A 17200-nucleotide genomic window follows, 5' to 3' on the forward strand; every position below is an offset into this window, starting at 1 on the left:
CTATGAAGAACTTTGACTAAGCAACTCCCTATTTATAACTTCTTTGATATTATATTTGAGTTCAAAATCAAAATTTGAATAATATTCTGATTTGCTCTATTGAATAGTTTCATACATACAAAGCTAAAAGAGTTACATATTTATTTTATTCATCCATCGAAAACTTAGTGTGTGCTGTGAGCACAATATGTTAGTGAAAAAGGTAGAAACTGATGGACCTTACATTGAAGCAGGAAACAAGTGAGAAATCTTGGCTTTTGATTTGAGGTTTTCTTCTAAGAAAATTAAATCAAAATTATTAGGTATATGCACTGATATTGGATGAATTTTAGTAAGTTGGGATGCTAGTGGTTCTAACTAAGGAAATCCCTTAATAAAAAACAAACTGTGGAAACTGGCTATTTTACTAAAATGTTGATGGAAATAGTTTGGTGCAACTATTTTGGAGGTAATTTTGCAATACCTAGAAATGTTAAATCTATCTATTTTTCAAAGTTGTAATCTCATTTCTACAACACAAACCTATAGACATGCACACAAATGGACCAGGATACTTATAAAAATGGTGCTTGTAAGTGAGAGGAAAAATGGCAAATGTCTAGCTTTACTAGATTTTTAGGATTACAGAGAAGTAACAATTTGTACTTTTTCTATGAATTCCCAGCACCACTAATGGGTTTGATATTTTAGGATTACAGAGAAGTAACAATTTTGTACTTTCTCTATGAATTCCCAGCACCACTAATGGGTTTGATATACAGGGGTGCACAATAACATTTTGTTTAAGTAATTCTTCAAAACCACAGAAACAGATGTGTGCACACAGAACTTCAGTAAATGTTCTTGATCAGTTCATTCTAGCCTAAGTGTACCCACTTAACCTACTGGGAAGCACTACACTGTAATGACTGAGGACAGACATTTGTGATGGGTGTCAAGTGCCTAGATAAATCTAGATAAGGGCTGAGTATCCCTTATTAGATTCTCGGGACAAGAAGTATTTTGGATATTTTCAGATTTTGGAATATTTGCATATATACAATGAGGTATCTTGGGGATGGTGCCCAATCAAAACATGAAATTCACGTTTTATATATACGTTATACACATGGCCTGAAGGTAATTTTATACAACACTTTAAATAATTTTTGCATGAAACAAAGTTTGTGGCAAGTACTTGTATGAGGAATTTTCTACTCGTGGTAGGCACTAGAAAAGTTTTGAATTTTGGAGCATTTTGGATTTCAAATTTTTGAATTAGGGATGCTCAAACTGTACTTACCTAGGCTGTAGCACTCAACCACTCAAGACCTGCTGTTCTTTTTGTAAAGGAGAGAGAACAGAACCAAACTTACTAGAGTCCTTTAAGCCATTATTCTAACATCAGCAAATGGTCATCTCCATGATCATCTGCATATGCACACAATAGTCACAAACTCACTTCAAGCATCATTATTCTCATCTGTAAAGTGGATAAACTATTGGCTACATTTTGTCAGGTTACAATGGAGTTCAACAGAAATATTGCCTCTGATAGTCCTTTGTGTTTAACATTACTATAAGGTTGTATTATTTAATAACTACATTTTAACAGAAATCCTGGAAATTTTTAATTGATGTACATAAGTGATGAATATAATTTGCAGTGGGTTGTGACAGAGTCTTTAGTAATAACCAATCTATTTAATAGAAAATACTAATATGTCATATATCTACTATGGAACAATTCCAAAACTAAAATAATACATAGAATAAAAAGTCAAAATTCCCTTTGGGAGGCCGAGGCGGGTGGATCACGAGGTCAAGAGATCGAGACCATCCTGGTCAACATGGTGAAACCTCGTCTCTACTAATACAAAAAATTAGCTGGGCATGGTGGCGCGTGCCTGTAATCCCAGCTACTCAGGAGGCTGAGGCAGGAGAATTGCCTGAACCCAGGAGGCGGAGGTTGCGGTGAGCCGAGATCGTGCCATTGCACTCCAGCCTGGGTATCAAGAGCGAAACTCCGTCTCAAAAAAAAAAAAAAAAAGTCAAAATTCCTTCCTTCCCTCTCTAAGTATAACCATTTATTATATTTGGTATATTTTTGAAGCATATACAATCATTGACTAATATTGACTAAATGAATAAGCTAAATTAACTACTATTGGGGTTTACTACTTTAAAAGAGACAATAGTTCATGTTTTGCTTTGCAGATTGAACCTTCCATAGCCCCTCAAATTATGTGATAGACATATGGTTTTCATAAGCTGTATTTGTCAACTTGTGTATATTCTTGTAATTGTATAGTCTAAGAAGAGAGACAGGCTTAATTTTATTTAGATCAGCAATCATCAATTTTTTTCTGTAAAGGGCAAGAAAATAAATATTTTTGATTTTGAGGGTCATATGGTCTCTGTTGTAACTAATCAACTCTGCCACTGTAGTACAAAAACAGCTATAACAATATATAAACAAATGGGCATGAATGTGCTTCAATAAAACTTTATTTACTAAAACAAGCTGTGGGCCAGACTGCCTGAAGGCTAGAGTTTTCTGAGCCTTGATTTAGATCACTGTTCAGCACCCAATGCTAGTGCCATAGTTATGCAAACCAGATAGCATTTATATGGATTTTATAACCTTATGGAGGCTCATGCAAATGGGAGATTTTATGCACAACCTTTCATTTTTAAAGGCACACAATTATCAAATGATGAGTTAACCACTGTTGTAGGGCAAATGAAAGGCATCTTGAATACAACTGGTCCCTATGGATAGAATTCTATTAGAGAGAGTGTTACTTTATAAAGAGAAAATAGCACATTAGTTACTCTTCATTAAGTGAAAAAAAACAAAAGCTGCTCAGGAAATATTAAAAGCATGGAGAGATTGAGTGAAGAGAAAAATAGATGAGCTATGGCAGCAAAAAGAACCATTTCTGTGCATTTTATTGATCATTAACCTTTTGCTTTAGGAGGCATTTGAAAACAACAGAGAAGCATGTTATTGGCTTGGCATGAATCCTCTAATGATGCATGAGAATATATGCTCAAAAATGTCAAAGGTCACTAGAGAAATCACATATTGACAGACAAAATGTTTCTGATATTGTGTAATACAGAAGTAAAAGGTCAATAAGCTATGCCTTCTACTTTCTGGCTTGTGGAAATTTTGCAGTATTTAGTATAAAGTTAAAACTGAATGTGGCTAAATATAATTTTGGGCTTCTCCCTTCTAGATAATGATATCAGGCAAAGTTGATAAAATATCAATGTCATGGACATATTTTAAAACAAGTATGCATTTTAAAATGTCAAGAATTAACTAAAATAGCTACATTAATGATGGTTCAACTATTTATCAGTTATAGACTAATGTCAAAAGTGGACGACCCACTCACTTATAGACAGAGATAGTCTCAAATATATAAAACATTCTCCTTGTTTTACTCATTCTGTGATTGCAAATGTCTAAAATGTTTCTATATTAGTCTGTTCTCATGCTGCTAGTAAAGACATATCTGAGACTGGGTAATGGCTGGGGAGGCCTCAGGAAACTTACAGTCATGGTAGAAGGGGAGGCAAACACGTCCTTCTTCACCCCTGTGATTCAATTACCTCCCATTGAGTCCCTCTCACAACACATGGGGATTTCGGGTACTACAATTCGAGATGAGATTTGGGTGGGGACACAGCCAAACCGTATCAGTGACCATAAGTGGTATCTTATCCTAGCTGTTAGAAACATTAGGAGAAATTCAATTCACTGGAATCTTTTTTTTTCCTACAACAAAACATCCTACAAGTAAACTTGAGAGGTATTTGAAAAACCTACAAAATTTTCTAGGATTACACACCTTTTGAACATTGCCAAAAGCAGCATTGATATGCTAACAGATTCTACCACACTCTGAAGCATCATGCACATAAGAACTAACCTGCAGTTTTTAAGCTGCTTTATTTAAAAAATAATTTGATGATACCTTTTAAAATAAACTTAATTTGAAAAATTAAATTATATGGGCATATTAATTTAATAAAGATGAAAATTAATTTTAGACCAAAAATGTTAACTTGCTATAAGGGCAGGATGAATTTCTAGATTTTTGTTGAAAATGGTACACAATTTACATAAAGAGAAGACAATGTTTATAACTGTGGTATAAACCACAAGACCAAGTATACATTAAATGAAAATGTCTTCATGGATTATTCGATAAGAATTTTTTTAAAGATCTAAAATGAATTGGCTTGTAAGTGTTACTTTGGGTGGCCAAGCAAAAACAAAACAAAAACAAGTTAAGTGTGAATCCGTTGTTTCTAGTTTCTCATTTCTTCCCACATTAAATTCATGAATACAAATGTAGGGGAAGAAAGTGGGTAATGCCTTTTCTCCTTATTATTAGAGAGTCATGATTGACAACCCTTTACCAAAAGACAGGTTAACTAGAGAAATATATAACAAATTTATTATGGGAACATGTGTGCAAGGGAGTCTTACAAAATGTAAAACTCATAGAAGGGCCAGATGGTTTATGCTTAAATATCCTCTTCATTAGAATGTGGAGAGAAAGGAGAAGTGGTGTAGAAAAAAATGATTATCGGGGGAAATAAATGAGTCCAAAGAACAATGGTTTAGGACCAAGTTCCTCTGGGCTCTGGGGGAGGTTTATGTTATAGTAATTTCCTTATCATCATCCATAAGTCTGGAAAAAATCTGGATCTTATCTGCTTCATCTCATACCATTTCTCCTATCCAGACACTCTTTTTGCCTCAAATCTTTTTGACTTAATGGTTTTTATGTTTGAAAGGCTTAGTCTTAATTCCTTCTATGGTTAAAAAACTCATCTTTTAGCTTGGTATGGTGGTTCATGCCTGTAATCCCAGCTCTTTGGGAGCTGAAGTAGGCAGATTGCTTGAGCCCAGGAGTTCAAGACCAGCCTGGCCAACTTGGTGAAACCCTGTTTCTACAAAAAGTACAAAAATTAGCTGGGTATGGTGGTATGTGCTTGTAGTCCCAGCTACTTGGGAAGCTGAGGCTGGAGGATCTATTTAGCCTGGGTGATTGCAACACTGCACTTCAGCCTGAGTGACAGAACAAGACGCTTTCTCTGAGAGAGACAGACAGAGAAAGAGAAGAAAGAGAAAGAAAGAGAGAGAGACAGAGACAGAGACAGAGAGAGAGAACTCTCATCTTTTAGCTTGTTTGCTGAAATCTCTTATCTCCTGACTTTCCTTCCATTCTCATTATCAATTCACTTCTGTTTATATTCTTCAACAGTCTATAGTTATTCAGCTAATGTATTGGTCATTTGTTTAATGCCTATTACTTATGGAATACAAGCTCCATGAAGACATAAATATAATTTTTCTTGCTAATGCTATATCCCAGTACCTAGCACAAACAGCCATTCACAATAGAAATTCATTAATAAATGAGTCACAGATGAAGGATTATAGTTCTGCAGAGCCAAGGATGATATGAAAACAATATAAAGTCTACAGTTGTGGGCACATACACACTCATTTTTTTTTTAATGGGGTCTCACCCTGTCAACCAGGTTGGAGTGTAGTGGTGTGATCTTGGCTCCCGGGCTTAAGCAATCCTCCCACTTTAGCCTTTTGAGTAGCTGGGACCATAGTTGTGCCACCATCCCCAGCTAATTTTTGTGTTTTTGGTAGAAACAGGATTTTCCCATGTTGCCCAGGCAGGTCTTGAACTCCTGGGCTCAAGTGATCTGCCCACTTCAGCTCCCAAATGCTGGGATTACAGTCATTGAGCCACCATGCCTGGCCAAAAGATGAGTTTTTTTTAACCATAGAAGGAATTAAGACTAAGTTTCTCAAACACAGACACCATTAAACCACACTAGATGTTTTATCATCAAAGTCCCATGTCCTTATTGGGCATATCTTGAAAATGTTATATGGACAATGAGAGAGTAAATATAGATAAGACAATGTAGAAATAATATTGCAATAATGAAAATGGGAAAAAAAGCAAACCTTTTGTTTACGCTAAAAAGGCATAGGGAGAGTCTAAAAACAGAATGAATTTTCCTTTAACTTGTTTTCTCTAATCCCGATACGAACCTGATCTGAAGTATCCTCTATCAAAATATCAAGTCACAGTTAATAACAACTATTTACTGAGCTCCTATATGTGCCAGACTCTGTGCTTTGTGCTTTACATGAATTCTGTATGAATTCTCTTCATAACTTTATTGGATTGCTATGACTATTATCCTCATTTTGAAGATTAGGGAATTTAGAATCATTTACCTCAACAGACCATAGAAACAAGAATATTTCAGCAAGTCATCTCCTGTGCTTATTTTTAAGACACTGTAAATTTTACCACTGTGCTTAATCATTTATGAATCTTCGTTTAACTCTGTCTCTTGTTTGTTGGAGGAAAGAGAAACTATGTAGTGCTTGGTTAATTAAGAGAAAAGACATTTCACATCTTTCCCCATGATTCATACAGAAATGTCAGTTATTAAAGATGAGTGAAGGGAGCAACAGAAAAGATTACCTCTGACTGCATGATCGAAGAGAGTGATCTGGAACTCCCACTCATTCATTCATTCATTTTATTAATTTTTAATTTATTCATTGTCTACCAATCACCAAGCAGTATGGTATTTGCCAGACATACAAAGATGAATAAAGTGCACTCTGCTCTACAGATAGCTACTGACATTTGAGAAGACAGACAAACCAATAATCAAAATATGCTCAGATAACTCTTATTATAGATGGTATTTATGGAACACTTTTCAAGAGTTAAATATATATCCAATTTCTAAGTAAACAAAGCAGTGCAGAATAAACCTGCATCAGATGCTTTTATCACTCACTAGTGAAATGTTAAAGGCACAATTTATTAAATGAATAAGGACTACACATTTTGATATACAAATACATAATAGAAATAAATTTTTCAAATGTAAATAGAAAAATCCATATTACCATGAAAGAAGAAAATATATTTTCTTAAGGTTTGGCTATCTACAAACCTATTTGGCTCCTCCAAATCATACATTGTTAATTATTGTTGACATAAAGCTGTCAGCTTAATGCTTGTTCTCATGCCAAACTTCATCTCTGATCATCTGAAGTTAATTCCTAGGTGCCACTGCCTGAGAGATGGTTTCAACTTTTACATTCTCACAATAAAGAGAAAAGTTTACCCTTTTCCAGTACACTATCTAAATTTGATTTCCAATAATTCATGAGGATAAAACTAGCTTTTAGACTACATAGCTATGAAATGTCCAGCATATCTATGCAATATACTTGACAGTCAATTGTCTTGCAAGCCAAGTGATATTTTTATACTGACAAGTCAAATTTAAAGAATCTTTTCAAATTAACATTGCCAGAAACATACACACATACTGTGGTTGGAAACACAAAAACTTAACAAAAGCATTTCCATTCTCTTCTAGGTCATCCCAGAATTTAGAAAACAAAAACAAAAACAAAAACAGAAAAGCATTTCCATGGATAAAATACTTAAATTTGTATGTAAGACATTTATAGTCTATTTACTCTTCATTCAAATATATTTTTCTTCTTTGCTAACTGTACGGCACCAATTATTACATACTCCAATACTGCTTAACTAACTTTAAATTTCAGTATAATTTCTGTATTCAGTTTTTAATCTTCTCTTTTCCATTTCAGTTGTGTATATTTTATGCTATTAGATCTTTAGAGATTAAAGTTTAAAAGTTAAATAATATATTTGGAAGAAAGAAAGGGTAAGTAAAACCAAAAAAAATTTTCACAACACTCAAATTTTGTATAACACATCTTTTCCTCAGGCTTGATCTAGCAGGCTTAATTTGATATCAGGGCTTCCTCTGAAGCAAGCATTTCAGAACTCCTCTGACTTGGTTCTAATTAATCACCAAATATTTCCAAAAGAAAATCCTGTGTTTGCCCCTTTTGCCTAGAGAGGCAGGTCTGGCTTGTGCTTTGTTATATCATTAGGATTCAGAGCCTGTCATTTTCCTTTTGTATTTGGGTCCAAGAATGATTTAAAATCAGAAAAGGAAAAATTCCTGCTGACATCATCAAACATTTGTATGTGTAAATACAATGAGGAAACCCTGTATTTTAAGTCATATCTTAGTCTGCCTTCTTGGCTCTAGGGACTAGGGAGGACAAAACGTTTTGTTTTGTTTTTTCCTGAAGACTCTTGCCTCGGTTGGCATTATTTTACCTGCTGCCATGCCTGTAGCCCCATAATAAAAACAGGCTCAAGCCAACCAAGAGGACAATGTTATGGTATTAAAATCTAAAATATAAATCCTATATGAGGTCTACAGTCTTTTGCTTGTTTGTTTTTGAGACAAATGTCTCGCTCTGTCACTCCAGCATCTGGAGTACAGCAGCATGAGCATGGCTCACTGCAGCCTCTCTCTACTCCTGGGTTCAAGCAGTCCTCCCACCTCAGCCTCCAGACTAGCTGGGACTACAGGTACACATCACCACACCCAGCTAATTTTTTGTAGAGAGAGAGTTGTGCTGTGTTGCCCAGGCTGTTTTCAAATCCCTGGGCTCAAGCCATCTGCCTGCCTTGACTTTCCAAACTGTTAGCATTACAGGCATGAACCACTGTACCTGGCCCAGTCTGTGGACCATTTATTCCACCTTTTAGAGTGTGGAGTTTGACCACCATATGAGACTTGAAAACAGAATGGGCAAAACAAGCTTTGTGACACAAGCTCTTGACTCATGCTAAATATATAGATGGGCCAAGAGAAAACTTCCCCTTTACCTTCTGAAGGTTCACAGAAAATCAGCTGACAAAAGGCAGATTAAAAAGAGAAAAGGCATATATACTGATTAATGTGCCTGGAATGAAAATCCTAGATATCCCTCTCATGCACTGGGGTACAGACGGTTATATACCCTATTTCTTAGGAGAAATGGAGATAGGAAGAGTGGATGATCTTAGGGGGAAAGTAAATAAATTTTAAGGGAGTTTAATGAGCCTAAGAAACATACAATGGCCTGAGACAAAGTCTCTTGGGCCCACGGAACAGACAATGGTTTCTGACAAAAGTCTGTCCAGATGCATTGACAAATTTCAGTCTTCCTTCCTGCGATATGAGTTCAGCTAATGAAAACTCAGAAAAGGGACCAAAGGTAATTGTTTTCTTCTTTGGCAGATCCAGGCTTAGCCAGATAAGGGAACCTCAGAGTACAACTTCATCCTGTGCTTTGGGAGACAGCGAGGATTGAAAGACAGGAGGTAGGGTATGCGGGCGGTGGCGGTAGGAGTTGTTCAAGATCTTCACACTGCTTCTTCAGTTTAGCATGTCAAAGTATCATATTTTAGGGTATCAGTTTCTGAGCCCCAACGTTAGCATAAAACATTTAGGGGTGAGAGAACAGATAACTTTTTTCAGAGGGTTTGGAGTCTGGCTGTCATAATCATTCCTCTCCCCTTAGTTAAGAAGAAAGTGAGTTTCTTTCTCTTTACCTCAATCTGAGAGAGAAGCCTCAAACCACTTTGTGTGCCAGGTGTATCCACTGTCCCAGTGGATTAGTATGTGTTTCCTATATGAAGCTCTATGTATAAGACAAATAGTCCAGCCAGCCTTTCGGAGTTGGAATAGAATAAAAGTCTGCCACTGCTGTATTGGTCTAACTTGTCAATCTCGAGTTTGTGAGATAAAGAATACCTAAGTGCATTGCTTGGATACAATGGGGACCAAGGAGAAAAGATGGTATCTTTAAACCTATCTCTAAATGCCACCTGAGGGATCAACACAGCTCAGCAAAAATAAGCTGGATGAATAGATTCAACATGCCTAATGGTGAGGAAGACAAAGAGACCACGGAGTTCCTTAGTCCAAGTATTTTATAATTGTTCCCTGCATAGAGTGGTGGGTAGAATGATGTCTCCAAAGAACTTATGAAAGTGATCTCAATAGACTCTCCATGGTCCTTGGGATTCCCCCAGCATGGTGACTCTCGAGACGGTCAGACATCTTATATAGAAGTTCAGGGGCCTAAGAGACCAATATGGGAGGTGCCAGCTCTTTTAAAGGCTAGGCTCACGTCACTTTCATCACATTCCATTGGACAAAGCAGTTACTGGCCAATGCAGATGGAAAAGAAGAGAAATGACTTCATCTTTTGATGAGATTGTGTCAAGAATTTTCAGTCACCTTTAATCTGGCACAGTCAGAAATTAAGGAAACAAATGCCCAGTAGGTACTGATATACTAAGTGTCTTCTTTCGTTCTCACCCCTTTTCTGATGAGAAGCTATGGTTAGTGAGAGTAATTCCAGATGAAGGAACAGGAGAAATAACTAAGCCCACCTCTCATCCAGACTGCTAGACTGTAAAAGACCTGAGCTGAGAGAGAAGGCGCTTTGTATTGTTTTGTTGGGATTAATTTAGGCTAGAAAGTTAATTATGGTCTAGAACACTTAAAAGTGACCAAACATATCATTGGACTTGCCAGAAATTTTATTCAGTAGCAGAGAAACAATTAATATCATAAAGTACATTTAAATAGATAGTGAGACCAGAAAAAAAATAGATGCTTTATGCTTATATCCTGTGAATCTTGCTTATTTATCATAACTTTTCAACACTGTTATACCACCTTTTATAAACACCTAAGCAAGTAACAAAGTATACAATGCATCATTTTAATTAAGGTGAAGGTTTTCATATAAGAAGTTTTGGATAATGCAAAATATACCTTAGACTACAACTCGTAATCCCAATACAGCCATTCCATACCAGAAGTAACCACTAATACGTTAGTGCATTTCCTTCCAGACTTTTCTATCTATGCTTTTCTATATGAATGTATACCCATTAGAATATTATTTAAAGCTGTCACATAAATTGCAACATATTCAGCTTGCCTTGCTTACTTTTTATTTGCAGATTTCTTTTAAACTTCTGTATACTAACCCATAGCATAGATTTATTGTCTCTTATTTGATCTTTTCGCTTTTTGAGGAATTTAGATTCTTCTCAATAGTTTTTCTCTCACAGACAACAATGCATTAAATATCCTTTGCATACTACTTAGCACAAATTTTGTTGTACATCTCAGAGTTTTTAAACTCTTAAATCTAAAAGGCAGTGTTTTCATTAGACTCATTCCTTTATAGATCTTAATCATGATGTCTGATTTTACTTTACACATTATTTTTCTTATTAAATATTCTTACATACTATTCACTTGTTTACTTTTTAGGACATTGGATACCAAATCTGACTCATTAGCTGAAAATCTGTAGAATTTTTGCCTCAACCTGACAGACTTTGATTCAAAATGGCTAGGGAGGAGTCCAATTCTGATACTTAGAAAGGTTTAAAAAATTCTAACATAGAATACCTGATAATACATTCCTCACTTTCCTGTTAAAATTTTCTTAAAGATAATTCTCTGAAAAAGGCATTTCCATGTATACTCCAATGTCTACCATAGAGCAGTATCCGGATCATAGCCTTTGATGTCCTCGTACAGGAAGTTGTAGGACAAGCTGGCATTTCTACACCTCTGTGACAGCAGGATAACCCATCTATCACAAGCAACTGTGCATAGGGCCTCTCTGGGCCTAGAGAACACTGGACTCTCAAGAAACTACTAAGGAAAGAGGAGATGTTAGTCAAAGTTCACAAAGTTCAAACAGAAAGGAGGACTAAATACTTGTGATCTATTGTACAGGATGGTGACTATAAGAATGTTAATATGACCGCACTGTTTATTTCAAAATTGCTAAAAGAGTAGATTTTAAATATTCTCATTACAAAATAATAAAAGTGTGAGACCTGATGACTATATCAATTGACCTGATTTAATCCTTCCGCAACGTATCAAAATATCACAATGTATCCGATAAATATGTACAGTTATTTTTGTCGATTAAAAATAACATAAAATTTTAAAAAGAAAAAGAGACTCAAAACATGCTGCTGGGAAGGACTTCTAAGACTTTCTATTTCTAGGCAGTTAGTTTAATGGCTGAAAAGTTTCCTGGGATTTTCTGTGTGTAGGAAAGTGACTAATCTTTTAGGAATTGACAATGGCTCTGACGTTGGTCCATGAAAAAGAAAAATATTCAGATCAATATGTTTAATTAAGGAAATTTTCTTCTTGGAATCCCAATGTTGAGCTCAAACTCTGTTTTCAATCTAGCTCAAATTCTCAAAAACACCCCACAAATATAAATAAGCCTGATACTGTGCCAAGATAGCATGCATGTTTTATTCATGAAAATGTGACGGTATCTGAGTCAAGTTTACTCTTTATCTACCTATAAAGGATCTTTGACAACGAAAGCACTGAGATCAGAAGATGCTATGACGGACGAGGGAGAAACTGTTTAATATTTTCCTGTGCACTTTTTTTTTTCTTTTTAAAAAACCATGTAGTCTCAAGGAACTATAATTGGAGTTGAATGCTTGGGGACTCATGACCCTCACATTATTTACATATGACCATTTGGGGGACTTGTTCCTGTGGAGTAAAGGAAAGAAGACAGTTTTTCCTTTTTGATTTCCCCTTTGAACCTCAGAAAAAGCTGTGGGCATCTCCTTTCAATCTGGCATTTGCTGTGTCAGTTTTCATCTCGAGTAGCAAGCAAGTCTACGAATGGGATCAATGAAAATGACATAAAATACAGAACAAAATGCACAAAGCATTTGAAGTATTAAGAAGCTGGCACCAAACTTGTAATTTCTGCCATATTCTGAATAATGAGAGAAAAACAAAAATCAAGTAGAAGGCTGGGTGCGGTGGCTCAGCCTGTAATCCCAGCACTTTGGGAGGCCCAGGTGGGCAGATCACTTGAGGTCAGGAGGTCAAGACCAGCCTAGTCAAAATGGTAAAAACCCAATACTGTTAAAAATATAAAAAATTGCCGGGTATGGTGGCAGGCATCTGTAATCCCAGCTCTCAAGAGGTTGAGGCAGAATCACTTCAACCTGTGAGCTGGAGGATGCAGTGAGCCCAGATTGAGTCACTGCACTCCAGTCTGGACAACAAAGCAAGACTCCCCCTCCAAAAAAAAAAAAGGAAAAAAAATTGAATATAAGTATGGAATATGAGGGCTAACTTGTCCAGGTGCTGTGATAACTTTATATATATACATTATATATATTATATTCACTATCTCATATATATTTATATATAAATAAAATGTATATATATGAGAGAGAGAGAGCAATTATCATGCAACAGAGGCAGATACTTCTCACTTACATTTTATATGTGAGGGAAGAAATTTAGAGTGGCTAAGTAACTTGTTCTAAAGCACAAAGCAAATGAGTGACAGATCCAAGACTTGCTGGCTGATTCCAAAATCTTTTTTTTTTTTTTGAGACACAGTTTCACTCTTGTTGCCCAGGCTGAAGTGCAATAGCACGATCTCAGCTCACTGTAACCTCCACCTCCTGGGTTCAAGCAATTCTCCTGCCTCAGCCTACCGAGTAGCTGGGATTATAGGCATGTGCCACCATGCCCGCTAATTTTTTTGTATTTTTTAGTAGAAATGGGGTTTCACCATGTTAGCCAGGCTGGTCTTGAACTCCTGACTCAGGTGATCTGCTTGCCTCAGCCTCCCAAACTGCTGGGATTGCAGACGTGAGCCACCGTGCCCAGCCGAAAGCACATAATCTTAATCATTTCCCAAACTGTCCTCTGTCATCATTCCTAAAATATAATTTATATGTAACTACCAAGACTAGATTGCGGAGCTCACAGCTCTGCATAATTTCCTTTCCACCAATATGTTGCTCAGATCTGGAAAATCTTCCCCCAGGCAAGTTCCCATCTGCAGCAAGTCACTGCCAGTTGCTGGGGAGCATTCTAAGTTCCAACATCTCTCCTTAGCAGCTGGGGCTCATCCAGCATCAGAAACACCTGTAGCCTGCTGGCTGCCTTTTAAACAGCATGGTGGCTGTAAACAGAATGCTCTCTGCGGGACTTAATGAGTCTCATGTGTAGAAGTATGAGGATGTGTTATTTTTAAAGAAAATTCTCTTCTAACGACTTTTCAGTGAAAGGTGAATGTCACTGAAAACAAGGGAAATATTTTCAATCATTATTACATTGGGGAATAGAACTTGCACTTGTTTTCCCCTTTGCCTTTTCTTTAGACTCAAATCTTGACCCACACCATTGTTTTCTTCCGCTTAAGATTAGTTCATTACTATGAAATGAATCTTCTGAGTGATGGAATGAGGCAACCAGATTCTTCCTCACTGCCTCCCCCAGATCCTTTTCACATTTCTTACTGTCTCATCTTCTAGAAGAGGGGCAGCAGAAGGAAAAACGGGCTTTTCCTATAGATAGAGCTTGGCCAGAGGTTGCATAGAGACAAACTGTTTGAAGGGAGATGGATTTTCTACGTATGGTAGTAGAAGCCAAAAAAATCACCTTTAGAGCTTCCAATCCCAACAGGACCTAGTCTGTCACTCAAGGATAGTAGCCCTGGCAGTTTGAGGTAAACTGCTCCATGTAAGAACATGAAAACAGTACTCTCTTCTCAAAATGGGCATCTATTAGACGCTCTTCACATGACTTCCTTTTACTCAACATATTGCTGTGTGCCAAGATTCTGAAAAATTCCTCAGCCCCTCAGCCTCTTCAGACTAGCATTCAGAACTTCTCTGCACCCTAAACCAGATTTGTCAGGTCAAGTGACTTATTTCAGCTTCATTACTATAATTCACGAGGGATACTTTGAACCATATAAGGGCTTTATTTACTTAAAGGCAGAAATATTTCTAAAACACAAGCAGCACTTTTTAATCTGTGATCAAACATCTTTTTAAATAATGTCCTTCTGAATAAGATTGCTGGCTGTCATTTGTGGCAACATGATCAGATATTGGCCTTTTGGGTCCTGCTTTGAAAGAATAAGGATTACAGCCGGTATAGACTCAGCTCTTTCATGTGTCCGACATTGTGTTCAAAGCTCTATAAACATACTTTAGTCCTCACAACTACCTGGGCATACACACACATACACACACACATATATATTTTTTTCAAGATAGGGTTTCACTCCGTCACCCAGGCTGGAGTGCAGTGGTGGTGTGATCACAGTTCACTGCAACGTCTACCTCCCAGGTACAAGCAATCCTCCCAACTCAGCCTCCTGAGTAGTTGGGACCACAGGTGCACACCATCATGTGAGGCTAATTTTTGGATTTTTTGTAGGGATGGGGTTTTGCCATGCTGCCGAGGCTGGTCTTGAACTCCTGAACTCCAGTGATCACCCTGCCTTGGCCTCTCGAAGTGATTGGATTACAGGCATGAGCCACCACACTTGGCCTGAGCATATACCTTTTTCACCCTCAAATTTCTCTATAGCCCCTTTCCCCTGCTTTATCACTAACATGTAAGGTCTCTGAGGGAAGGAGACTTGTCATATCTCTAGTCCCAAGACTAGTGATTCTTCTGAAACTCTGGATGAGCTAACTCTTTTTTTAGATGGATACTGTTATGTGTATTTGACAATAGACTCTTAAACAATGATACAGAATTTAAAGCCTAATACCAATAATATTATCAAGTTAGACCATGCTATTGACTACCCAAGAGCAAAGGTATGATAAAAGTTTTTTGTGATTAGATCATGTGATTCTTCATGACAATTCTCTGGGTCAGGTCTTTTTATTGGTGCCATTTTAGGGTTGAAGATTCTTTGTCTTGGAGGAATTCACCTGCTTGCCTAAGGTCACACAATTATCTAGGGACATGGATAGGATTCCAACCCACATCCATGACTGGGAACAAATGTGTCAATTTTCTCAATGCAGATGGCCTATATTTATTTCGAATAAATTTTATAATGCCTCTTATTCTCCTAATCATCATGTTATTATTTCTAGAGGCAGCACAGAAGGAAAAACTGAGCAAAAAATAAGAGACAGTGAGAAGAAACAATGACAAATCCACGGGTTTAATTCAACAAATATGTACTGGGCACATAAAGATGAGCCCTGCACAATAAGTGAGTGAAATATTTTCAATCATTATTACGTTGGAGAATAGAACTTCCACTTATTTTCCCCTTTGCCTTTTTTTAGACTCAAATCTTGACCCACATCCATTGTTCTCTCCAGGGATTATGATCCCAATGAACATTTAACTGCACGATCTTTAAAGTTTAGCTTTGGATGAGAAGCCAATTTTGCCTGAATGCTTCAGAAATGCCAATACAATCATTACATTGAATGGACATTTTCCACTTCCTCATTAGCCAGTCTAGATATACATTTTACATTAGCTTTGTGTCTGTCACATTCCACTGTCAAATGCTAAAGTAAAGCCACTAATTTGCCATCCTTATCATTAGTCTCTGTATTTCCCAGGTAATATCCAATTATACAGCATCTAATTCTTGATCTTCCTCACAGTATTCATGATCAAAATAGAATTCTCAAGCTCTAAGATAATTTTAGCAGGCAGAGTAAGAGTAAAGAATAAGAATGAAGACTGACAAATAACAGATGCATTATTTTCTTACCAGTTTAATTCAATATGCATGCATTAATTCTTCATGCAAGTTCAAGAGGTAATTATCACCTACAAGTAAAGCAAGACATGTTAAATTAGGGCACTGGGTTCAAATAAAAACAGTAGAAAAACCTAACAATTTAAATGAGCCATATCCCAATCTGTTTACATATTTTCTTTCAAAAGAATGGTACAATTTACTAATAGCTAATTGTGTAATTGCTGCTGTGGGTTGATTTTACCTCCAATATTTACTGAAGCGTATCCAAATTATAATGAATATCAGTGCAATTTTCATTTTTAAAAAGGGTAAAATACTTTAGAAAAAATGAACCCAATTAAGATTAATTTTAAATTAAAAAAAAGCGGCATTATGAGAGTATGAGACAGCAGGGGGGATTTTAATTGGGAAAACAGAACATGTAACATCCTAATCATTTTGCATTCTATTTATGTCACTGAACTGAACTAAACTGTTTGGTTTTCATTGAAAATGGTGAAACTATTGAAAATCAATACACAACATCTTCAAAATTAAAAAAAAAGTATAATGAAAATTTACATATTTGTATACTATTTATTTAAATAATTCTGGATCTGAGTCAGTTTTAGCTTGGATAGCTTTCCATGTGAGAATTATAGAAAATATCAAAATTTACAATAGCTAAAGTAAGAAGTCACAGATTTTTAGTTTCCCAATTTAAAA

The sequence above is a fragment of the Aotus nancymaae genome, unplaced genomic scaffold (assembly GCF_030222135.1).
Source record: "Aotus nancymaae isolate 86718 unplaced genomic scaffold, 86718_ANA_hifiasm-v0.15.2.pri h1tg000046l, whole genome shotgun sequence".
Classification (NCBI taxonomy): Eukaryota; Metazoa; Chordata; class Mammalia; order Primates; family Aotidae; genus Aotus; species Aotus nancymaae.